The sequence below is a fragment of the Parasteatoda tepidariorum genome, chromosome 8, assembly GCF_982258835.1.
Source record: "Parasteatoda tepidariorum strain Cologne lab strain chromosome 8, Ptep-v5.0, whole genome shotgun sequence".
NCBI lineage: Eukaryota > Metazoa > Arthropoda > Arachnida > Araneae > Theridiidae > Parasteatoda > Parasteatoda tepidariorum.
In genome coordinates this window covers 9,845,981-9,872,915 of record NC_141762.1, presented here as the reverse complement: position 1 = coordinate 9,872,915, position 26,935 = coordinate 9,845,981, and the positions used below count along the sequence as shown (strand labels likewise).

Sequence of the window (26,935 nt, the reverse complement as noted above, 5' to 3'; positions counted from 1 at the left end):
ACGACATTAAACAAATAAAATTAAAATTAATCGATTGGAATTAAATTCATCGGTCACTAATACCTGTTTATAGAGCAATTCAATTCCAAACACATTTTTAAAACATTTGTACTACTTATTCCTATAAGGATTAAATTGAGCAAATAAGTAGCATTAGGTCACTGCACAGTGGAGGACAGGCTATAAATGATATTTATAGGCAATTTTAAGTACATTGTATAATTCAACTTTAAGAATTCAGTTACGTAAATTCGTTTAATAAAAAAGATGTAATTCAGAAATTCTATTTACTGAAGAATATAACCAATAAATAATCAGCATAATAAAAATGATATATTTGCTTACTAGTATAGCATATATTAAATAGTTTTATTTTCTTTTACTAGTATTATTGTATATAAATACAGTATAATCATGGCACAGTTAGATAGGTTCATACAATAGCCTGTGTTTCGAAATGTTTCCTAAACTCTTCACTCTCCTCTTCGTAGTTTTGGCTCTTATGGCTACAGGTAAGTTTTAAGTATTTTAAGTATTTTAAGTAAGTTAAATATGGATATGGTTGACAAAATAATATCACAAATGGAAAGAATGTGCAGTCAGAAAGAAAATGAGTTTCCCTTAAAACGTTTAAACGTCTGGTCAGAATTTCATTCTGTAAAGTGCTTTGGAAATATCTCATACAAATCTCTTTAAATATATGAAAACAGCTAACTGTAACTATGGCGTAATATGTGTATTTTGAACAAAAAACGCACCTTTTTTAAAGAAACATCCATTTTTTAAAAACTAAATCGACTTATCACCCCCTAAAGACGAAGTTTGGAAAATCTGGCTTGTATATTTTAACCGCTATAACGGTTCAAAAATTTTAACGTTATTTTAAAATGTCACGCTTTCCTTCATAACTTCAGAATGATTGGTTAAACTGCAATTAATTCTTACACAAAAAGTGCTTAGGTCTCGGACAAAATACAAATATGAAAAGATATATAAAAAGGAATTTAGGAGAATTGAATATATTTTTTGGTGAAACACATTCAGAGTCGTGAGCTATAAAAATATTTATATATTCATATTTTGTTAGAATTCTTTGAGCCCATAGTTTTTTGAGCCATTTGCTCAATAAAAAAGTGCTTAAAAACTAATTTAAAAAGCTAATTATAGAATGGTATTGAAATGATATCCCATTTCGAGATTAAATCACCAAAATGCAGTACTTCGCATTATACATCATATGAGTTAATCTATAAAGGGAAGAGATAATCCTTTCTTTAATTATTAACTCTCTGACGGTTTAGCGAAGGAGCTAGATTAGGATATTGTTTCTACCCTGCATGCTATTATCCTCTCTAATAAGATCCCGGTTTTGCTGTACTCTATTTGTAGTGCTACAAAATAAAGTACTACTTTTTTCGAGCAGAGTGGTTAATTATTGTAAAATAAAGAAACACCCATAATTTTTTAAAAATGTTATACCTAGAAAACAGGCAGATAGTCATTTCTTTATTTGTTATTTTTCCTTTTCCTTATGTGTTTTAGAATTTATTTCGAATCGTCTCCATTGGCAGTCTAGTAACACATTCATTTAAACGTTTTTTCCCCACAATAGTGCTACTGCTTTTAAATTTTGAAGGATTGCGTTTTTAAGAGTCTAGATCACGTAAAATTGTGCATCAATAGACAAATTACATAAAATGCAACAAATAGTGGCACACGTTAAGGCAGAGAAAAAATGAATGGCACTTCACAATGGTAATAAGTAACAAATAATTGAATGTGTAGAAAAGTTCACGACATATTTACAAGTAGGGAAACGAAAATTGCAAAAAGGAAAAATATTGACAAAAAATGGGAAGAATTAACAAATATTCATAATTAATAACGTTAAGATCATAAAAAACTTCATTAGCAAAAAAGTGTACCTCTGTTAAAGTAGAGACCTGGCCGTCCAGGTTATTACCATTCGTGTCAAGTTGCTCTCTACACTAAAAATTACTCTGATTTATCTCGCCCTGATCAGTCCCACAGCTGGTTGCTAATGTGAAATAGCTGGATAGCTCAGTGTTAGCGTGAAGCACCACAGACTGATTCGTCGAATCTATGTTGTCCTATGTTCTCAGGTCATAAGGGAATAAGCTTATGCTAGTACTAAAGTGAAATAGATTCGTTTAATACATAAACTGAGTGGCTAAATTATTATGACCACCCCTTCAGTTGTCTGCTTCCATACCCTATACGGCGCAATGTGCGTCGAACAGTACGTTCAGAGACGTTCACAGTTGCTCCTTGATTAAGATCACTTGCAATTTGTCGCACTGTTGCTCTCCTATTGCGCTGCACAACCCTGGCCAGCCTTCTCTCTGATCGAGCATTCAGTACCCTGTGACGACTACAAGTCTGACGTTGAGATCCGGTTTTTTGCTTGATTGTCCATTCTTTGTACACATTAACAACTGCTGCTCTAGAACACTTCACAAGTGCAGCCGATTTGCTGATGCTCGTTGCAACACATCTCGCACCCACAATCATTCCACGTTGAAATTCAGTTAAATCACTTTTCTTTCCCATATCTGAGAAAGCAACACAGTATAACTGATGACTCACTTGTCCAGCATTCCCGTGTTATGGTTATCTTGCCCTCTAGCGGCAACGCTGTGACGCAATAACTCATTTGCAAAAAACTCTGAGGTGGTCATAATAATTTGGCCACTCAGTATATATATATATATATATATATATATATATATATATATATATATATATATATATATATATATATATATATATATATATATATATATATATATATATATATATATATATATATATATATATATATATATATATATATATATATATATATATATATATATATATATATATATATATATATATATATATATATATATATATATATATATACATATGTATATAATTTACTATGTAAGTTATGGTGGTAATTACGAATTAATTATCAAATATATCAAATTATTCAATTTGAATTAAGTTTTTACCACTTCATACATACGCAAGATACAATCCTGCTTCTATAAATATACATGCATTTCCCCCTCTATTTAATTGAGTTTTTGTCCTCGAATATATGTAATAACCATATGGTTCGAAAAACCAGTCAATAACCAGTCTTTAACTTGCCAACCTCGTAAAAAACATTTTGCCTACCAGTGTTACTTTTGCAAATGCATTGCTGCCAACTTGTAAAGTCGTAGAGAAATATTTTTCTTAGTGGTAGCAAAATTAGCTTTTTTACGTATGAAATCTTGAATTATAGCTGTCTCAATAGATTTGTTTTCGGAAATTTCTTCTAAAATTAATTATTGCTTTGTTACCGTTTTGTAAAATTTTTTTCCAACGAAGGTACAAGTTGGCTGGTATGCAAATGTGTCTGTGTGCACGAAGGGTAAAAACAGAATACTTCACAGGAAATTTTCGAATGATCAGGTTTTTCACCCTCTCACAAGGAAACGTTCCCAAGTTAAACTCATAGAATTCATTGAAAATTTTACAGGTGTAAGATTTAATAGAAAACAATATCCAAAAAATTAAATGTTAATTTGAGAGAGAAGTGAAATGATATTGAAAATCAAGGTATGGCTCCCAAAATCATACAATGCTGGGCGAAATTTTATTTTAGACTACTTCAAAAAGAAGAGTTTTGAAAAAATTAAAGTTTGAGTAAAATTTATTTATTATAATTTAGTTATGTCGAACAAGCGCAGTTTTTCAAGTTTTAATCATGGACATTTATATTCTGGCTCCTAGGATCGTCAAACTTTTAAAAAACACATTTTTTGAATCTCATTTACTTATTTTGAAAATGGCGCAAATCTTCTTTGTGGTGAAAAGCCATTTCTTCTTTGCAAATCTTCTTTGTGGTGTTTGTGAAATTAAAAAGTGTTTGAGGTCTAATTTTTCAATATTTAAAGACTTACTCCATTACTTGCTGCATTACTAGGGCTCATAAGAATTTTCAAGAACTGAGAATAAGGCAGTGATTTTGACAATTTCCATCTAGGTGAAAAAGTTAAAGAGGTTTCGAAAGTCAAAATTTTTCTGAAGCGCAGTTATTTTTAACATTTCTGAAACCTGTAATTACATTTAGATGCAATCAATAATCTATTATTTACTTAAAATTTCGTTTGCTTTTAGAAAGTAAAATGCCAATAAAAAAGAAATGGAAAATATATTTAAAAGAAAATATAATTTTTTTTAATAAATATGTATTAATTAAATTACGAAAAGGCAGGCTATAAAAATTCTTTTCGATAGAACTTCACATCGTCCTTTTCAAATCAAGATAAAATAACGAAATTCGCTAATAAAGAAAAATGCCTCTCTAATTACCACTTCCAATGTTTAAGTCATATTTCGGCTCATTTACTTCATTTTCAATTTATGCACAGACAAATTCCTAATTCCTTTTTTCAAAGTTGAGCTCCAACTGTCGGACATAAACATAATTTAAGATTATTAATGATTAAACAAAGAAAAAATGTCCTTTGCTTAATAAATACTTTTAAAATAAAGTAGTATTTTTTGTTTATGCTTACACAATTGTCGTCATATATTTTGTTGATAAAATCGGGGGTTCCATCAAAAGATGGTTGGGTTCCACTTAGGATTACATAGCCGAAAAATATTAGGAGTCACTGTTCTAGATCATCGTTAAGAGTTTTGCAAATAGAGTCAGGTTTTATCATTATTCTTTCAAAAACTTATTTTCGCATCTGTAACATCACTTAGTTTCATGTCTTAAATCGAAAATTTATTCTTTAATATTCACACTATGCTCAAAATATTGACCTGCTGTAAGAATATTTTTTAAAGCTCACTAATGTTTAGAATAGACTTTTAACGAAAATTGAATTCTGACAAAAATGAAGTTTTGAAAAATCCATCAACAATACCTTTCCACATTAAAGAAAAATAACATCTAGCTAATTTGCTTAACTTGTATATAAAAAAAATAAGTACACGATTAAACTTAAAAATATATACAGACGATTTTTCAGTATCAAATAAAATAACAAAAAATTACAGCCTCTGACTAATTCATTTCACTTCATGTAAAGAATAATAGAAAATGCAAAATGTATATTTTGATTCGATTTCAAATGCCTTCGAATGCTACAATTCTCTAACAAATTTATAATCGCACATTGAATCGACAGGGAATAAATCTTTTAATTAATATTCAATTTTCTTTTACAGCCATGGCAGGAGTCCACAAGGTGCGCTATGAAACTAAACCAGCACCACAACCAAAAAGAGGATTAGGCATTTTGGGTGGTAAGTAGAGGAATAAGAGTAAAAAACTGTAATTGGGAATTTGCACTTTAAAAAGTAGATCACGGATACCCACACATGTAGCCTATGACGTGCTAAAGTTGAGCTAAATATCTCAGCATTAGTTAGAATGTTAATTAACGTGAAGTTAATTGAATACAGAGCCGTGTGTCGCACATTGAATTTTGCTGAAATATAATTCTTTCTCGTCTACATCTTTAACTTAACTGTAGACTTTTCATTTGTTTATATATTTTATTGCGACCGAGGTATATTTTTGTTTTGTGTACCTGGCAACTTCGATGCACAGTTAGTTTGTTTACATTCTGCATGGCTTCGTATCTGTCTTAATTCATAAGGATTCATTGAATTGTAATTGCTTAAGTATGAAATATATAATGAAAAAATTGAAATAATTGTAGAAAGAATATATAATGTGTCACTTAAGAAAATTGATGCTTGGCGGGTTTGGTTTACTCGAAATAGAATGGAAAGAACATGTGCTAACGTAAACAAATGCCACGTTCCAACAACCAGTCAGGGTCAAGAGACCCGCACTACGTCACTTGCAAGCATCCCATTCCAAGTTATTTAAAAAATGAAAATTTTATGTTTTTATTTAATTTTGTGGTAGAATTCGGACCAATAATGCCTAGCAACAAAAAGTGATTTTAATATTGAAAAAAAAAGCACTCATATAAAAAAAGTGGTTCAACTCCAAATATAAATGTTATTATACATAATATTATATAGTATATAGAACTATCTGGTTTCTTTAAAATTAATTATAATATTATAACGCATGAGCTATTATTGGCAAACCATCGTAAATTATCTTCACTAATGCAAAAATAAAATATTAAATCTTAACAATTGTTGCCACTTTAAATATTCAAGAAAAATATCGCGCTTAAACCGGAAAGGTTAAAATTAATATTTTTTTTTAGTGTTTATCAATAATTATGATCAGTTAAGAAAGCTTAATTTAGTTAATACTGGCATTTTGTAATAGTTACTGAATGTTTCAAAATTTAACCGCAGATTTGAAAAATGAGTGTCAAAAATTGAAACAGTTAGAAATGCGAAGTCTGCTTCGGAAACTAATTATATTTTTTAGTTAAATTTCAAACTTAATTGCAAAGTTTGTCAACAGACGGTGCTGCTGACTGGAAACACTGTATTAAAATGTCTTCAGCATGGGGGATTTGTTAAGAAGACTTTACACCAAGGGAGGAACTATCTATCGCAAATTCTCTTTTACCTCCATGAGTAATTTAAAATTTATAAAATGAAAAAAATGAGTTTAGAAAAACCTAAAGTAAGCCTCGAGGTTTCAAATACTGAAAAGAAATTTTCAAAATATGAAAGCGAAATAATTATGAGAAGATAAATTAGGGTTACGCTATGGGAAAGCTTTCTTCTAATAATTCGTTGGCATTTTGTTATTTTCCAAATTCTCTTTTAGTAACTTATATTCCATGACTTACTCAAGGTCTATCAGAACTCACTTTTTCTACAGTTTTAATTTTAAATTACTTATGGAATTGAAATTGAATTTGCGAAGAAATGTTTCTAATTTTGTCCTCAAACTGCTGATTCAATTGGTGATTAATTAGAAAGCATTATTTTATAGCATTTCTGAGTTCAGAGCGCCATCTGTTCACGAACTTCTAGAACACTTTCCTAAGAAAATTGCAATAGTCTGCAAGTCGCTAGCATTTCTTTTATTAAATTTTTGAATCGTCAAATCGAAGAGAATTAATTAAAATACTGCATGTATTATTAAAGGCATATTGGCTATTTTGTTTCCCATTTTTTTTCGGAAAGAAATAATGCATTTATCTATTTAATCAGTTAAAATAACCGCTTTAACTGGAAACTACCCTATATCATTATTTTGAGCCGCGATGGCTCAGGGGATAGAGCGTTCGCCTGCCAATGAGTTGAACCGGGTTCGAATCACAGTGATGGCTGGTCGATACGAATTCCGCATCCAGCTTTCACTGGCAACAGTGCTGGCATAAAATATCCTCTGTGGTAGGCGGATCATGGGTTAGAGTCTCCTAGTCATCAGGCTAACCATGGGAGGTCCTGAACCTGACATCTTGAGTCTCATCTTGCACACAGTCAGGATTAAATGCTTCGCCTGGTCTTCGGTGCACTGGACGACGTACGTCTTTTGAATAAAGGCAAAAACATGATTTGTCAGACCATAGGTAGGTAGGATCTTTTTCCGACCACAATTCTGACGTCGTCTTCTGTGACCACGGGAATTACAACACTGCTTGTAGACTTAAACAGTTCGCATCAAAACACCAAAAAATCCAGCAACTTCATTCACCGCTTGACCATGGGCACATCCAAACACAATCGCCCCTTTTTGCCATTTTGTCACATCCTCACACTTATCCATATATATACACACAATTTCTGCTTAAAACTAAAATATCTCACTGATGGCTACTTGTCTTCGATCACGTTGAGGCAGTGCACACTCAATTGAGCACGTTGCTTGACCACTGTGTCATCTAATGAAACCTGATGATTCATCGGTGCTTGAGCACTAGGGTGACTAATTTTTTATCCGGTGAGCTTATAATATTAGTATATTTTTGACTGTTTCCATTATTTACCTGATGGGTTTTTGTTGCTTTTTTTCAGTGATTAATGCACTATCATTTCCTTTTTTTAGGCCTCAAGGAAATGGCTGATGATATACTCAGTACTGCCGGAGTTCACAACCAATAATTCGATTGCTAATTATTGGAATTTCTGCCATAAAAAATGGGCTTTGCAAAAAAAGGAAGAAAAAAACAACATAGTGTAATCTAAAAAGCTTAAAATAAAAACTAATTCAAACCCTTTTTTTTAATGTTTGTCAAGTAACCATTATACTTACCAAGCATTATCTAAACCATTATTTTGGGTAATGATGTGAAATTAAATAAAGTACATTTATTTGCAAAGAGTGTATTATGTTTATTAAGAAATTCGCTATTATATAAAATTGTAAGAGAAGCGTGAAATACTTCAAGTGTCATCCGCCTACTTTAATTGAAAAACAAATTCAATGATAAAGCACCAAACACTAGATGTAAGAACAATGATCATCAGCTGTAACTACATGCACTGTAGCTACCTAAGTATTTCAGTTTTTTGGGTCATAATCAAGGAAAACAAGCAATTTTTTCCAATGTTATTGCTGCGAAAAGTAAAATAAAAGTCTTTTTTTTCACTTTCAGGGACAAAACAATTAATTCTAATTTCAAAAAAATAAATAAATAAATGCTTTTTTGAGTATTCTTTATAGTTTCCACCACAGACTTCCATGTACTCCTTCTAGAGAGTAAATTTTTTTTCTATGGTAGCAAAATTTACAATTTAACCTTTTGTATTCCGAACTGTTTGAACTAATGTTAACACCAAATAATTTAAACTACAACCTAAAATATTTTGAAATAATTTCTGTGGCATGTACTATCACACGTTAAGTCATTAAATCATAATAAAAAGTAATAAAAAAATAACTGTCGCAACGTTGCTTTGGGTGTTTAAATTAAAGTTACATTTCGTTTTGCTGCACAAAAGCTGTAAGAAGATTATGCGTGGAAAAGTTTTCAAGGGTTACGATGAATTTAAAAAGATTAACATTCATTAATAATGAATGCGACAATAATTTAATATTAAACTTGGTAGAAAAAACCCTTACAGAACACACTACAGGCAGCAGGAATACAACTACAGAGGAAAAATTTGATAAGATGTTTATGAACTTAACGCAGAGTTCTCTTTTCGAAATTTGAATTTGTTTGAAAATTATTGCCATTTTAAGTGCTTTTTTGCAGTTTTTCACCCACCCACTTTTTTAAAAAATAATTTTTCCTTACGTTATATTATACTTTGTGTAATAATTCATTTAGGAGAAATATAAAAAATCATTGACGTTTAATTAATTGAAGGTAATATATGCATATTGAAATGATAAGCTATGTACAAAAAAGCATAAGTAATGGAGTAAAGATATTTATTTCTCTATAAGAAACGTGAGAAATCGTCTTGGTATCTATAGTTACTAAATATCATACATTGCATCTTATGTACTAAAAAGGAAAAATAATTTAGAAAACGTGCTTATTCATTTTGGGGTGGCATGTAAAATTAGCATGGCATTCAACGTGCTTTTCGAGACAGCACCATCGTAATATGAAACGATGCTTTTTTGCGAATAATATGCTATTTTCATAACTGATGTGAGTTTGCTACTGTTACTCATGATTGTTAGGTCAAGTTTAGCTTATCTAAAGCCAGCGCTGTCTACGCTTATTTTGAAAAGCATGTGAAACGTCAATATGAAGAAAAGCTACAGTTTTATGAAAATAGAAAGAATTTGTGGTCTAATTTTTAAATATTTAAATACTAACTCCAATGCGGTGTTACCTCGGCTCATAAAAATTCGCCATAATTTAGCAAGATTCAGCTTCAAAATCTCTACCACATCAATAAATATTTTGCACCAAAAAGATTAGTTGTAACCTCAGGATCCGACAATGTTGGAATTAATTTGAGATAAAAAAAATTTTCAAATTTGCATTAACGCATATTTTATCTTTTTTCAAGAATGTCAACAAGAGGTAGTACAATTGCTTCATCTCTTTGTAATGTAACAAATAATCGTTGTATCTACCATTATATATCACTATATCAAAATATTCTAAAAAACAGCGGGGACGTTGTTTTGAGTGTAATACTTAAGTGTGTGTTGCTGAGTGAATACTTAAGAACCTTTATTTTGGAAATCACAAGAATCTTAAATTGTGATAGTTGTATTTTTTGAGACAGCGGGAACCTTCTAAATACTTTTTTAGTTTTATCTCGCTTTGTAATTACGTTTCCTGTTTTTATCAAAAATAAGGAATTAAAAAAATTATTAAAATACTCCTAAATATTTTCTGAGATAGTATTAGAAATAAAAATAAAAATGAATTTAAATTGCGAAGAAATTTTTGTAGGAATAAATTTTTCTGATAAAAAGAAGTAATTTCAATTCCATTTTTTTTGCAAGGGGCCTTAATATAAATTATTTTCTTGCTCATCTGTCCGTAATTGTTCATGGAAATATTAAATTCCAAACGAATAACTTTTTATACATTTGAACTAAGTAGTCATATGAAGGTTAGACTGAACAAATAAGTAATATTATATCATTGCTTTGTTTAATGTAGGCAATAAATGATATTTATGGACAATTTAATGGAGACAGTATAATTACCTAAAAAATTCAGAAAAGCCAGCTCGTGTAACAAAAAAAAGTATAGTACAATCAATCAATTTATTTTACAATGTAATGGAAAAAAATAACATAAAATATTATATCGTATGCCCATATACATTTTTATTTTATTTTGTCAGTAGTACTGTATATAAATACCTTTTCGCCATTGCACAGTTAGATAGGTTCATACAATTGCCTGTGTTTCGAAATGTTTCCGAAACTTTTCTCTCTCCTCTTCGTATTTTTGGCTCTTTTGGCTACAGGTAAGCTTGAGTTTTTGCTTCTTGGAATTTGCGAGAATCTGTAGCTCCACCTAATATTAATCATTTAAAACATAATCATTTAAAACATAATTAATCATTTAAAACAATGTTGGGGAGATTTAACGGAAATCAATGGACCACTAATGTGACGACACTGACTTTTGTGACGCCATTGACGTTGCCTAATGTGACGCCACTGACTTTTGGCGTCACATTAGACAATTTTATGGTTTTGTATATGTTAATGTACTTATTAGGTCTACCGGAAAATTCTTTCCATGAAAGTTCGCGCCCTATTTTACCGTAGAACAAAAAGTTCCTTTTATAAAAGAAAGTGGAAGGATATTTATCCCTTTTCAGTGGTCTCCTATCCCCGGGCTGTGGACTGGTATAAGTCCATGGTACATAATGGTACCGGGAAGCCTAAGAAACATTAAATTATTTCCGTTTCATTTACTGCGGAAAATTTTTCTCCGGTTCGTACCACTTTCTATGGACGAGAGGTTAACCGGGAATTGAGAGCTTTCATCTAAAGCCGCACTAATACTGCGCATGTAATTGTATTTTAGGGCATGTTTAAATGCAATTAAATTAAAATTATTAAATCTAAACAATCTAAAATATCTGATGCACGCTAAATCTGTCGGGGTCACAAAGTTTCCAAGTTCCCATACCAAATCAATACCTCTGGGAGTACTGGATCGTAGCTTGATCATTGTCGTAAATTGATTGTTGTAGATTTCAGATTGATTGTATATTGATCATTGAAGATTGATCAAAGGTCAAAATGGATGGATGATAATGCGTGAATGCATCTTACCTGTAAAACGGGCAGTGACGTATGTGTGTGGCAGTAGTCGAATTCTTGGCCATAGAAGGCGCCACTGGAAAACTGGAAGAGCCGCACCTCTCTGCCTTAAAATAGTCTTTTCAGTATTGACAAGTTTCATAAGACAACAACTAAAACATAAACAAACAACGTCCCTCCTTCTTAGCTGGCCGTGGTAAAATTATCAAACGTTGATCGATCTACGGCCGTAAATAAAAAGGTTGGGGAGCACTGATTTAACTCATTGATACAGCTCTAGGTAAAAGAGATACAGCACATATAGCTCAACAGACCAAGTGCATACTTACACAAACTTGTAACGAACAGCAAAACAAAGCGGCCTATCTTCATGTAAGGATAAGTGCCCAAATATTTTCTTTTATAAAGACTCCTTTTGCATCTTTGCGTAATGGCGCGTGTACTTTCGGACACAGAATTTTACGTTGACCTAATATTACTTTCCTTGTTTCGCATAACTGGACACACGTGTTAAAATAATGAATTGTTAACAGTTTGAACCGTGGTTGCTCAGGGGGGCGTGGTTGATACAGATTCTGCTCCCGGCTCGCACCGACCATAGTGCTGGCATAAAACATCCTCAGTGGTTGATGGATCATTTGTTAGAGATCTCTGCCGTCTGGATAACCGTGGAACGTTTTCCTCTCCATGTAACGCAAATGTGGGTTCATTCCATTAAAAACTTCTCCATGAAGGCAAAGTTCGCATAATACTTGATCCAGGAATTCCCTTGTCTTCTGGATTGGGTGCAAAAATGCAAGGCTACGGAGTTGAACATTAGTAGTGGTAAACTCAAAATTGGGTCGACTGTTCAACGACAGGTATAAAATAAAAATAAAACGTTAACATTCTTGAAAAAAATAAAAAAAAATAGTGACGAACTTTTCTTAAAGTTTTTAGTTCAACTTATTTTCTAAAATTCTGCTGGTCACTTCTGAGACAAATATTTCATTTAAAAACAATTCTCGATACTTGGGAATTAGTTAAAGTTTTTCTCTTCCTCAATCTATTTCAGTCAGTTTTTAAACTTGTTCAGACAGTTATCACCTTGGTGTGGTTAATTAAATATTTGAAAAATAAATGTTATTTGCCCTATAAACAAAACTATTAATCTACGTTTAACCAGTGAGTTTAGATTAATCATTCAGAAGGTATTTCAGTTTTAAACACCGAACCATCGGAAAATTATTTTGCGTAATGTTTAAAGTTATAATTAACATTGATTCTAAAATATAAAATGATGATTAGAAACTAAAACAAACAATAGAGATATCTAAGCTTATGTTATTCGCTGTCCTGTCCACTGGATGATTAATCAGTGATCAATGATCTATCAGTGATTCATCAATGATAAATCAGTCACTAGTAGCAATTAATAGAACCACGTTTTTCTTGGGATGTGAATAAGAATCATCCGATAGGAATAACGTAAAAAAAATGGTTGAAATTAGCAACCACTGACTTACGAAAATTAATTTATTTGTTTTACTTTTAGGATATAGTTCAACCTTTGGCTTGTACATCTACGTTGCGTCAGGACTTTTAGATTTATTTATTTATTCATAGTTTATTTGTTTTTAAGAGCAATATTCATTCATAAATCCATCCATGATCTATTAGTTACCAGTAGAGCACCCAATAGAACTACGTTTCTATCGGGATGTGATTAAGAATCAACCAATGGGAATAGTGCAAACAACTGGTTGCCATTAACAACCCCAAAATTACGACAATAAATTTATTTGTTCTGCTAATAAGATGTAGATCATCCTTTGGCTTGGACATTTGTATATTTCAGGACTTTTAGAATTATTTATTTATTGAAACAATATTTATTTATAAATCCATCAATAATCAATCAGTTACTACTAGCAACCAATAAACTACGTTCCTCTTGGAATAGAAATAAGAATCGGCCAATAGGTATAGTGTAAACAACTGGTTGCCAATAATAACCACAAAATTACAACAAATTAATTTATTTATACCACTTATAGGATATAGTTCAGCATTTCACTTGGACATTTGTATAGTGTCAGAGCTTTAAGATTTATTTATTTATTAAAACATATTTTTTTATTAATATTACATCTAAATTACATCCACATCAAATTTCAACCTTTTTTTAAAAAAAGCTAGTCCTGTTCTGTTCTAAAAAACAAATTCAAATTTTAAGTTTTTAACATTGGCGTTTTCTTCATTAGTCTAGCTTATTCTGCCTCTTTATATTTTATTCTAAGAATCCTAGCAAATAGAAAATACAAACAATTCGTGATATACACCGAAGAGCCATTGCATTATGACCACCCTCCATCTATAACAATGGGCTATCCCAGGATTTCATGGTTTCTCGTCCATGAACAATGTTTTCATGGGGCATATTAGGACCCATAATCCTCATAGAACAATCCCTGACGTCTGTAAGCTACTTGAACATAGTTGCAGACCAGGTTCACCCATTCACGGCAACAGTTTTTCCTGCGGGGGATGGTGTTTACCAGCAGGATAATGCAGCATGTCATAAGGGTCGAATCGTCATGGATTGGTTCGAGGAACATTCCAGTGACTTTCAAGTCATGTTTTGGCCCCCAAATTCACCTGACCTTAATCCAATAGAGCATTTGTGGTCCTACTTGGATAACCAAATTCGTGCTACCACGCTACTCCCTCGCAATGTTAGGGAATTGCAGGACCAGTTGGTGAGCGCTTGGTACCAGATACCTCAGACTACCTATCAGCACCATGTGGAATCAATGCCACGGCGGGTGCTAGCAGTTTTGAGGGCTAAAGGTGGTCATACATGTTATTAGCAGGGTGGTCGTATTGTAATGGCTCTTCGGTGTATAAGTGGTCTTTTGGTGGAAATAAATTGGATACATGTCGAATTTCAGATTTAACCGCTCATCTGCCGAACTTTGATTTTGCACTCATGGAAAAGTGCTTTTTTGAATAAAGTTGCGTAGGTTTGCACATAAATAAAAAAATAAATTTTCTTCAGTTAGCTAATAATTTTGTGAACAAATGCAACAACTGTTTGATATGAGAACAAGAGGAATCCCAACTGCACCACTTTCTACAAAAGTTTTAACAAATTGGTAGGGAATTAAGTAGTGAAATCTAGGTAGTAATAAGGATAAATACGCCTATTCTTTAAAAGTGTCACCTGCAGGTCTACACCTGCCGCAACTCTTCCGATTTTCCCGGAAGATTTTATTATTATATTTAATATGGTGCAGAGATGCCAACTTGCTCCGGACAGCAAATATATATTTTAAAGTGATAGTTTATCAATTGTGATTCTTGGTTTAATAAATTCAATTTAGTAGATTTTTATCCACCACTATTTCTAAATAATTCGTAGGTTTATATAATTCACCACTTTATAGTACTTATGTCATGCTGTACTTTTTAAAAGGCAAGCAAAAATAATGAAAAATTTGTAAAACTTACTTTAGTTATTTACCGTTTTTTTTAATTATTTTGGCGTGTCCGGAGCAGTTGGCATCTCTGGTGGTGGCAACATTTATCTAGTTATAGTCTTCTTCAAATAAATGTGGTTTTAAATTATTTTGATTACCATTACATTGAAATAATTTAAACATATATATAATAGGCTTGCCATCGCGCTGAGAGTGTGAATTTTACCGACACACATGCATACAATCTCAATTTAATTGGCTTATTGGCTATTCCCTACCGCTAAGAAAACACCTTTCTGAAAAGCGTATAAATTGGCAAGTATGAATTACGCTATTCTGAAACAAAACGTACACTGGTGTGCAAAACTTAAGCAACAAGTGGTTTTTCGGCCACAGCTCCCCAACAAAGTATAAGATAGCCATGAAATTGCAGTATAATATGCACGTAATTCAGTAGAAAGATTATTTGTATGCAAATTTTAGAAATAAAACGTCGTAGATGATGTAAGTGTACGTAAACCTTGTGGGTCGGCGAGCAGGTCAAAGCTGTGATAAAAGGATGAAGAGTACCGTAGTTAAAGACATTCGCTACAAGTGTAAGTGATTTGTTTTGTGAAACATGTTTTCAAGAAATCATTTAGACGACTTTACTCGAGGAAGAATGATTGGGAAGCTTGAGGAGGAGCGTAGTGAGACCAGTGTCGCCGAAGAATTCGGGATCAACAAAAGTGTTGTTTCTCGTGCTTGGAATGCCTTTAAAACTGCTGGTACAGCTGTTTGGAAGGTTGGTGGTGGCCGTCCAAGGAAAACAACATCAAGAGATGACCGTTACATTGTCCTCCAGGCGAAAAGAAATCGTTTTCAGTTAGCGAGCGCCATATCTCAGCAACTGTGCACAGCCACAGGACGACAAGTATCAAGATTTACAGTGGCCAGACGCCTCCACAAAGGTGGCTTATTTGCTAGACGTCCTGAACGCTGCATACTTTTGAAAGTTAGCCATCGGCGGCACCGTTTAGAGTGGTGCAGAGAACACGAAAGCTGGACACCTCATCAATGGAGTCGCGTCCTTTTCACAGATGAGAGTCGTTTTCGTGCTACAAGTGATTCTCAACGTCAGATGATCTGGAGAGAGGTTGGAGCTCGATTTCATCCCAATAACATTGCGGAACGATATCGTTACGGTGGTCCTGGAGTTGTCGTCTGGGGTGGCATTATGTTGAACGGGCGGACTGAGCTTCAGATCTTCGACCGAGGTTCTGTAACCGCTACTGCAATTAGGTAATCCTACCCCATGTGCGTCTGTTCCGAGGGGCCATTGGACCAGACTTCATTTTTATGGATGACAATGCCCGGTCACACCGTACTGCTAATGTTCAAGAGCTACTGGAAAGTGAAGATATCACATGAATGGATTGGCCAGCTTACTCTCCAGATCTAAATCCCATAGAGCATGTGTGGGATGCATTAGGAAGACGTCTTGCGACACGACAGTATCCTCCTGGTAACACCCATCAGTTGAAAGATGCGTTAAAGGAGGAATGGAGACGTTTACCCCAAGAACTCCTGGATAAACTGGTGCTTAGCATGGAGAGAAGATGCCAAGCAACAATTACAGTAAGGGGATGGCATATCCCATACTAGGGAACATCTGCCAGTTGTACTTACGCTTCTTCAGGCAATCATGTGTAACGCCACTATATGTCAAATAAAGCCGTTTTTTGTTCCATACCCTTCTTTAAGCTTTATATTCATTTCTGCGAAATTATTCTTTTACCATCGCTTAAGTAGAAAATAATGTACATCATATTCAAATTTGATTTCTTGTAGAGTTTTGACAAAAAACGCACTTGTTGCTTAAGTTTTGCCCACCAGTATAAATGCAAGTATTTTTCAGAAGTTTTGAAAAATTTAAGCTACTACTCATTTATTTTTTCCAGGTCGACAATATTCCTGCAGAATTTTTTTTTATAGTGGTAACAAATATGAGATGTATCAAGCTGTCAATAAATATTTAATTTAAAGGAAAAATCTATGGGAACGAAAAAATATCCCGGGAATAATTTTGTAATTCACAAATGAAAGATAATTCTTCATTCTTAATATTAAAGCATTCTTCAGTAGTCTTTCAGCATCTTAGCCACCACTCATTTATTATTCCAAGTCATAAAAGCCCAGCTGTTTCACTAAGCTCTTCAATTTTGATCATTGTTTGCAATTTTATGTTAACATTTTTATTATTATTAATCACGCAGTATTAGAGATATAAAATATCACAATTTTAGTAGTTCAAAACTGACAATTTTTAACCTAGCATTCCTGAATGGTACAAACAAATAAAAAAAGCAGCTGTATTTTAATTCGGAGCTTACATTTTCTATTTTTATTGGGAGGACCCAGTAATTCCGGTTAAATTAAAAACATGGTTTTACAACATTACTCTATATTGACAGGGCTGCCAACTTTCAACGCTTTTTGTAAAAATTTATTCTAGTGGTAGCTAAGTTTATGTTTTAATTCAATGACTTTTTATACATTTAAACTTATTTTCCACACCACTTTATTTAAACGATATAAAGTTTCTAGCTCCAGCGTGGTGAGGCTTTTAAAATGTTAGGAAAATTACCAAAAATTCTGAAAGCTTCGTTTTTAAACATCTATCACTTTATAAATTATTTTTCAAAAAGAGTAGTAGTTGGCAGACCTGTATTCAATAGCTCTTTATTCCATATTATATGAAGATTTTAGTTCATGAGCACAGAATTAAGCTTATCTCATTTTTGATATTTTTTTTCACAGCCATGGCAGGAGTCCATAAGTACCGTTACGACAATGCACCACCGGAAAACACAGAGCAAAGATTGGGAATTTTAGGTGGTAAGTATAGTGCTATAACAAACTTTACAACAGCAGTTAAGTTACTAATGCAAAATAGGCATTAAAATAGACTAAGAAATATGTACGGTAAAAATTAAAATATTATTCTGAATAAACGTTCAATTCTCATCTAGAGTGGGGCGAGCTTCTTAAGCGTTTTGTTTTCAATATAAATATTTGCTTCATTTTGAGGTGATATCCGAAGTCGGTTTAACCGATTCTATTAAATAACGAGAAATATTTACGTTTTGACTTTAAGTTCGGCTAACAGTTGACTTAGCTACGTCACAAAATGAAGAGCTAAATCAAAACGAGTGTAGATTAGTTAAGTCAAAATTAAAATGAGCACAAAAATATTCTATTGCATTAAGCATACACAGATTAATACGACCGCATACCTGCCAACTCTTCCGGATTTTCCGGAAGATTTTATTTTCATATTTAAAGTGGTAGTAAATATATACTATTTTTTTTTCATAAACTTAATTTTTAAATGATTTTGATCACCACTATTCTTTCAAAAATTAAGCACATATATTAATATGCGGTACTATCACGGTTGTCAACCTAAGTTTTTTCAAATGCAGCGTATTTGCTTGCTTAAAATTGAAGTTTTAATTCCATTTTAATACCACTGGGAAAACTGATAATGGAAGGGATTAAAAGTTGGCAGGTATGCGACCGCTCTATGTTACTTTCTCTGATTTATAAATATTCCTGAAAATGTCACTTACCTACTTCAATCATTTAAGTCTTCATATTTGTTCCAAGTTCATAACTCATGTTAGACAGCGAGTTTTTTTACCCATTAGTAAAATGCGTGTTGTTTTGGTTTTGATGGCGTGCGTACCTTATTTGGACGTCTTCACTCTTTTCAACTGTGTTCAAGAGTAATAGTAAACAGTGCGCATGCGTCGTCATTGCAAGTGTCGCTATGGCGACTGCTTCTGTTTGATAATTTTTTATAATTCTTTTTTTCATTTTTAATACTTTTTGAGTTGTGAATGAAAGAAAATTTCGTCTTTTGAGCGATATTTTTTTACTTTTACTTTGCATAAAAGTCTTTCCCCCTTTTTTTGGCAATTGAGAAAGTTTTTCCTTAGTAAGAGTTATTCTTGTCGTGGTATGACAATATAGCTCTTTCCCCAGGTCGTATAATTTCTTATTTAGGTTTCAATCAAGCGAAATAATTCTCCAATCACCATTTTCATCCATCACCGCTGAAAGAGAATTTACAGAGTAGTAGTAAAACAACAATTAATTTTGTAAACAATTTTTAAAAATGAAACTATTAAGACCTGTTGAGGCAACAAATAGATCTTATCTACAATTTTTTTTTTTAAATTATTGATTCGTCGTGTTAGGTTAAAAAATTTTTTAAACTTAAAGATTTAAAACACTAAAAACCCTTATGTTCCTACCAGCAGGAAAATTATTTCTCAACGGTCGTACACGCTGGCAGCTATGTATTTTAAAATAAATAATTAAATTTAGAATATGAAATGTGTTACCACTTGAAATAAATAAATCTTGGTCTAATTTTCGCCCTTAAGTGACATAGCATACCTGCCAACTTTTTATCACTCGCATTATCATTTTTCCCAGTGGTATTAAAATGGAATTAAAACTTCAATTTTAACCAACCAAATACGTTGCATTTGAAAAAACTTAAGTTGACAACCATAACTAACTAACTAATCATATTTTACAGAGTGCCTATCCCCTAGGGGATATCTGCTCTTTCATCGCATTGAAATAATGGGTGGGGCGGAAAAAGGGGGGTGCCTAGTCATTAATGACAGTATATTAAAATAAAGAAAACAGTATATAATCTGGGTTAAGTACGTAGGTATATCGCAATTGAACATATTATAAGTACAAGTGAAAATTAATAAATGAAACAAGTGAAAAATTATTTACAAAATATTTACAAAGACAACCATAATAGTACTGCATGTTAATATATGTGCTTAATTTTTGAAAGAATAGTGGTGATCAAAATTATTTAAAAATTAAGTTTATAAAAGAAAAAATAGTATATATTTACTACCACTTTAAGTATGAAAATAAAATCTTCCGGAAATTCCGGAAGAGTTGGCAGGTAAGAGTTGGCAGGTCCGGAAGCCTCCGCACGGTTTTTTAAAGGTAGTCCGATCGGACCACTCTGAAGGCAAACCAGCTTACGAAAAAGCCTTTTACTAGAAATCTAGTAAATATAAGACAGTGGTAGGAAATATATGCCGAAAAATTTGCTTAATTTTTGAATGTGATTGGTTTGTCTTATTTACTTGTCAACCACTACAGATTCAATTCTCAAATATATATGATAAAATTCTCTCAATTAATTTTAAAAAGAAAGGTAGAACTATTCCTGATATAGTCCTACACAAGCAGATCATTAAACCCACAAAGAGTGCAAAATATCTAAGAGTCACCATCACCTCTAATTTAAGTTGGAAACAACACATAAATAAAATTATTGAAAAAGCGAATGGTGCCTATTGGGCCCTCAACTCCATATTAAACTCGAAGTCATCTTTAGACTTAAAATGCAAGCGCACTGTCTATCAAATGGCAATTAGGCCAATTCTAACTTATGCCTGCCCTGCCATTAACACTCTAAGTGATTATTTAAAAAATAAACTCTCTATGGCAGAAGGGAAGATTATAAGAAGACTCGTCGGCGCCCCTAAATGCATTAGCAATAATAGTATAAAAAGGGATCTTAAAATTGATGACATCAACGTCTATATAAAAAATTTAAACCAAAATTTCTACGATGAAGCAAAAACTTGCACCACCAGCAATTTTAACTCACTCCTAGATATTGAATTAATTGACGACAACACTAAATTTAGCCCAATCGCTGTCTTTTTCCTTAGGGATATGACGTTGCCCTAGCACACGAAATACACTCTCGATTTTTGGTGCTGAGCACCACCTCTTCCCCCCATCTCCATTCCACCTCACTACTCCTCATCATCGAATTACGACTACAGATGAATCGGTTAATGCCGCTTCGCGGCAGCGCACCGAGATTTATATGATTTCTACCATTTTAAAAAAGAATTTGGATTCATGCGCACAACTTGTTCATTTTTTAAATAATCTGCTCTGACTACTTATAATAGTTCGCGCGGAGGCTTTCTGATCCACCATCATACCATTTTCTTTAAATATGCTCCTCAATTATTTATATTACGTTTTCAATCAGATGAATGAGTCTAAGCCCTTAAATGGGCTGTATACTCAGATAAAGAGCTGGTATAGGTATAGGCTTTCTGATGTAGGAGGTAATGACCTAAGGCACGAGTGTACATTAAAAAACTTTTATTCACTAACAATCACTGAAGATATTTAAAAAAACAAACACTTAAAGTGCCAGTGGTCAACATAGGCAGATTCAAAAAAAGTGCGATTTATGTGCCATTGTCACATTTTCCAGAATGTAAGGCTGACTATAGTATTCTCGCCACTATGGAAGTCCGTATTGTGGAAGAGCTCTATAAAAAATATAATATCCAGCATTAGTAACCACAATCTCTTTTTATTGGAGTCGTGGTGGCTCAGGAGATAGAGCGTTTTCCTCTCAATGAGGCACGAAACCCTGGAGTGGCTGGTTGGCACGAATTCTGCTCCCGGCTTGCATTTACCACAGTGCTATAGTAAAATATCTTCAGTTGTAGACGAATCATGGGTTAGAATCCCCTTGTCGTCTGGCTAACCGTGTAAGGGTTTAGTGGCATTTCTCACCATGTAGCGCAAATCGGGTTTGTTTTCTCATAAAGTCCTCCGCGAAGGTGACTTTGTTCTAACGCTTGATGTAGAAGTTCCCTTGTCTTCTGGATTGGGTTCAAAATTACACGGCTACGGAATTGATCATTGATAATCGCAAACTCGGAATCGGATCGGCTGTGTAACGCTGGTTATAAAACAAAATAAAATTTCATTTTATTGCTATCCACAACTGGTGCATGCATTAGGATATTTTACTTTCGCTAAATACTTTTAAAATGCTAATTATTCAATTTGAATTTGAAGCAAGTTAATAACAAGTCTCCATTTGAACAGCAAATATTATCTAATTCTGCTTCCAATCTAAATGTGTAGTTTCAAATCTAAGTGCAGCAACTTTAACATTATATTTCAGAAGAAAATTAACAAGAAGCACGCAAAACACATGGAAATAATAAATAATTGCAATTTAATAGAAAAAGTGCTCTAATCGAAAAAGATTAATTATCTCTCTGATCTAGTGCTAAATCACCACAACCGGTCCTAGTATGACCATCGTCTGCAACGAAGGGTGAGCAGTTCCCCAAACTCTTTAGAACAGCGAAAACTGTAAGTTCATTTTCTAAAAGATGATGAATACTGAATTGGCTAACTTACCTCCCAACTTCTAGTATTTTAAACATAAACATAAATTTATTATCTAGGTCCCTGAGGCCGTAATCGCCCCTTTATCAATTCATTATGAAATTTAACATTGAGGTAATGCAATAAAGTAATGACAGCATTTAAACATGTAATGAAAAAAGCTCACTTGCTCTGCGAAAGTCCAAAAATAGTCTGGAAAACGTGAAAGCAAAAAATGTCACAAGTGGATGTGCATTTACCACAGTGGTAACGTAGAATATCTTCAGAGATGAATCATGGGTTAGACTCTTCTTGTCGTCTGGCTTATCGTGTAAGGGTTTGGTGGTTTTCCACACCATGCAACGTAAATGCGGGTTTTTTTCATCATAAAGGCCTCCGTGAAGGTTATTTGTCCTAACGCTTCATGTAGGAGTTTTCTTGTCTTCTAAGTTGGAGTCAAAATTACGAGGATACTATGTGCATTCACAAGGCGACCACAATGATGTTGTTTTAGATATTTTAACATACCTTTAAATACTTAAAAATTGAACACAATAAAGTTCTAAAAATGTCATTCCAAAATTGAGGTTATAAACAGCTGTAATGAAGTCCGATTGACATATCTTGAAGAAACTTCACATTGTTTAAAAGCATACTGATCTCGAAAGAGCAGTGAACGTAATGGGTTGTGTTGTGAAACACTTTTTGGCAGTAGGTGTAACTTAGTTTCGCAGATGAACAATTACTAGTAATCCATTCTGAGATCAAAATTTTCCCAAGCGGCTACCCAGGTCAAAATTTTTCATGGTTTTCCATTGATGGACCGACATAATCTTGATGGTAACTATCAATAATTTCATCAAGAGCTATTATATTTTTTGACGGTAACTAAACATAAGTAGCCATCACCCGGTTGTAGGAATTCGGACTGGTTTATGATGATCCAACATAAGAATATCAACTTGTTTTGATGGTTTATTCATGTTGAACCAGCAGAAATTTCCATCCTAGTTTCTTAAAAGTCAAATGTTGATCAATCAGGAACCACCATTACCTCAATGTGGGAATTCGGACAGGTTTATGATGGACAAACATAAAAAACAAACAAATCGTCATAATATCTTATTCCTGAGAACTAACGAGAATTCCCATTAAATCATCATGGAAGTGTATAGTTGGAACCATCATAGACGATCACAGTGGTTGGTCAATAAGAATCGAAATTCTCTTGATGGATAAGTAGCATTTACCATCATGGAATGAGGGAAGTTTGTTGGCCCATTTAAAGGCCATGAGCTCATAATGGAAAATGTAGGATGATCGATCATCAAATGATGTTGGACCATCATGAATTGCACTGAAACCAACATGAACTATCAAAATGTTTTGGTGGGATTCATCAAAATTTTTGACTTGGGTACGAACATGTTTTGACAGTAGATCTAAGTACTACTATTTCTACACTCCTCAAGTCGATGAAATTTTCAAAGTTACTTAATATTGTACTTAACAAAGTTACTTATATTACCTAATTTTGGGTGTACTTAACATTCACCTTAATATTCACCGGAGTGAATTTTAATAATTAGTTATGTTGTGTTGTTTCGAATGCCACTTGCGATAATCAGCAAGCTTGTTTGGCGAAACCAAGTGAATTTTGAGGCTGAGGGGTGTTTCTTATTTTTCAGTGGCGCCATCTATGTCCAAGAATACGACTGCAGCCACACACACCTCACATCCCGTTTATAGGGCAGACCCATCCATCCATTCATTCATCCATAGATCGTAATTTTGACCCTAACCAGAGAACAATCACTCTCCAATTCAGTACCCCGAGAGGTTTCGACTTCTTATGGGAACATAGAGGACTTCGTGTCCCTACAAATTTAACGTGCACCAGTAACCATTTACTACATGGGTTGTCTTTGGCCGGCGGGGATCGAACCCACGACCTCTTGGACATGCGCTCAACGCCCTACCTACCAGGCAATGACGGCAAATTGGTCAGAAATATATTATTAAACTGCATAAAAACTATAGGTTGTAGAGAGGAACCGATTTCAGATTCGCAAATCAGTGACGTGGCAAGAAATATAAGACCCCATCAAAAATCTTATGAAACGGATAAAAAAAATTATATCTCTTTATTATCTATTGTATCTTGAATATTACGCATAGTTTGTGGTTATAAAATGTTCACTTATTATACTATAAACATAAAATTTTTGTTGCTTTTACAATTTTTGAAGTAGCTTCTAATGTTTTTAATGTGTTTCTTTAATTCTTAAGGTATTAAGGACTTAATTCTTTAATTCTTAAGGTATTAAGGAGTTGGCTGATGATATACTTAGCACTGCAGGAGTTCACAACCAATGATTTGAAAACGAATACAGAAATTTCAGGCCCAAGTCTGAATGATCTATGAAATATTAATTGACAATAAATTCTTACCAAATTCTATATACAAATGTGCTATATATAAATAATATATTACTGTTTGTTTGCAGTATAATTGTATATTGTTGTGCAAAATACTTTTGTATGATACAAACTACTATTGTGGATATAAAATAAATATTAATCTTTTACTTTCTTTCCGAATGCGTTTTGTATTATTGATCAAATTAGTATTTACCTAAATATTTTGGTGTGCATTTTTTCATATTTAGTGAAAATTTATAGGAATATTGCAACTTATACGCTATATTTTAAAAATCGAGCTTTTATTTAAACTAATTGCTTGTACAGTGGGCAAAAAAAAATAATAATAAGCGGACCAATCTGAATAACTTTTAAACTAATGATCGGATCTTCACGTTCAATGTTCAAGTGCTTATTCAGTTAGTTTAGAGGGTGACTTCAAATATGCGAATCATTCAGAGCATTCTAAGTAATCATTCTAAGTTACGAAAACTAACGAACACAAAAGCACACTTTCTCCCAATAAACATACCTTTTTTTCAACAGATTCGAATTTTTGCCCTCCAAACTATAGGAGATAGCCGCAATCTAACAAATATGGTCGTCATAGTTTGGTCAGTACTGTCCGAAGTTCAAACACTTTACTGTTAATTGTACTTTTTCGCCATAGCTCGAGAAATTTCGAAGTAAATTGTAAAACTTTTGCACACAATTATGAAATTCATTTGTCCAAATATAATACCACACAAAAATTAATTTTATTTAGTATTAAATATTTTTTTAATATTTTATTTTATAATAGTTCACCAATTGAAAATACCACTTAAAAATATTTATTTGCTGTCCGGAGCAAGTCGGCATCTCTGCGTATATAAATAAAACTATTTTTGTGTGTTCTACCATTGCATTAATTTCTTCAAATCATTTTAATAACGATAATAATATTTAAAAAAATGAAATTTTACTCTTATATTTTTCTAATAATCTGGACTTCGCCCTTTACCGGTGAACCCCGTGGTGCTACGAGCAAACTAAGTGCCGGTCGCCGGCTACCCCTATGACATTCAATGTGTTAAGACGGTTCCCAGCAGATCACCAAAGTCAAGCATCACTGGCTGCGGTCAGTGTGCGGGTGGGTGACCACTTGGATCAGTCTGCGTAGGGACCGAGGGTGTGCGGTATTGGTCCTCGTTAAACTGTGCTACCGTAAAGTGCTCGACTTCGCGCGCAGGTCATCGGGCTACCGAAGCGGGGGTGCCATCCCCTCCGCAGAGGATCAAAATTGTGATGGCATGTCTTCGGATCATCCTCCGGGATGTTTCCCAGACCGTCGCCAATAGCCCATTGTGCAGCTCCAGTGCAACGTAAATTAACAACAACAATGTGTTAAGAGCACATTGAAGAGTCGTGGTGGCTCAGGAGATAGAACGCTTGCCTTCCGATAAGGTAAAACAGGTTTGAATACCTACCATGGCTGGTCGATGCGAATTTCGCATTCAGAATGCACCAATCTTAGTACTTACGTAAAATATTCTCAGTGGTAAACATATCATTGGTCAGAGCCAGCTTGCAGTCAGCCTAGCAGTGGTAGGTTTTCGTAGTTTTCTCCTCCATGCAACGCAAATGTGGGTTAGTTGCATTAAAAAGTCCTCCACGAGAAGAAATTTCTCCCAATACTTGATTCAGAAGTTCCCTTGTTCTCTAGATTGGGTTCAAAATTACAAGGCTATGGAGTTGAACATTAGTAATCTTAAACCCTTAATTGGATCTGCTATTCAAGGACGGTTATAAAATAAAATTAAAAGTACACAATGAAAGCTTGTATACTTGTTATATTGTGATGAAAGATGTGTGTTCTGTACCCACAATAAGAAACATAAATGATACTTAACGATCAAAGCAATATCTTCAGTTTAAATATTGTACTTGAAATTCACGAATTATAGTTAAAAATATCGATTATTGGGTCTTATACATTTCCTTAAATTGCTTATACTCGTATATAGTAGTGGTCAAACTCATTGTAAATCAAATTTATTAAATAAAAAGCAGTACAGTATAGCAGAAAATTTACCACTTTAAATATTTAAAATCAGTTTATAAAGACGAAAAAAGGCGAACATGTATGATTATTTAAATACTAAGTATTTGCTGAGATAATATAAAA

The 26,935-nt window shown here is 33.3% G+C and overlaps 2 long non-coding RNA genes across 2 annotated transcripts; both read left to right on the top strand.

Annotated features, from left to right (window-relative positions):
• The first annotated feature begins 246 nt into the window (after window positions 1-246).
• On the top strand, window positions 247-8,276 carry LOC147805277 (uncharacterized). Its single transcript, XR_015428637.1, has 3 exons — window positions 247-512; window positions 5,236-5,313; window positions 8,003-8,276. It is a non-coding gene; the product is annotated as an uncharacterized LOC147805277 (long non-coding RNA).
• Window positions 8,277-10,686: 2,410 nt separating this feature from the next.
• On the top strand, window positions 10,687-24,948 carry LOC147805276 (uncharacterized). Its single transcript, XR_015428631.1, has 3 exons — window positions 10,687-10,845; window positions 17,911-17,988; window positions 24,668-24,948. It is a non-coding gene; the product is annotated as an uncharacterized LOC147805276 (long non-coding RNA).
• The last annotated feature ends 1,987 nt before the right edge of the window (window positions 24,949-26,935 follow it).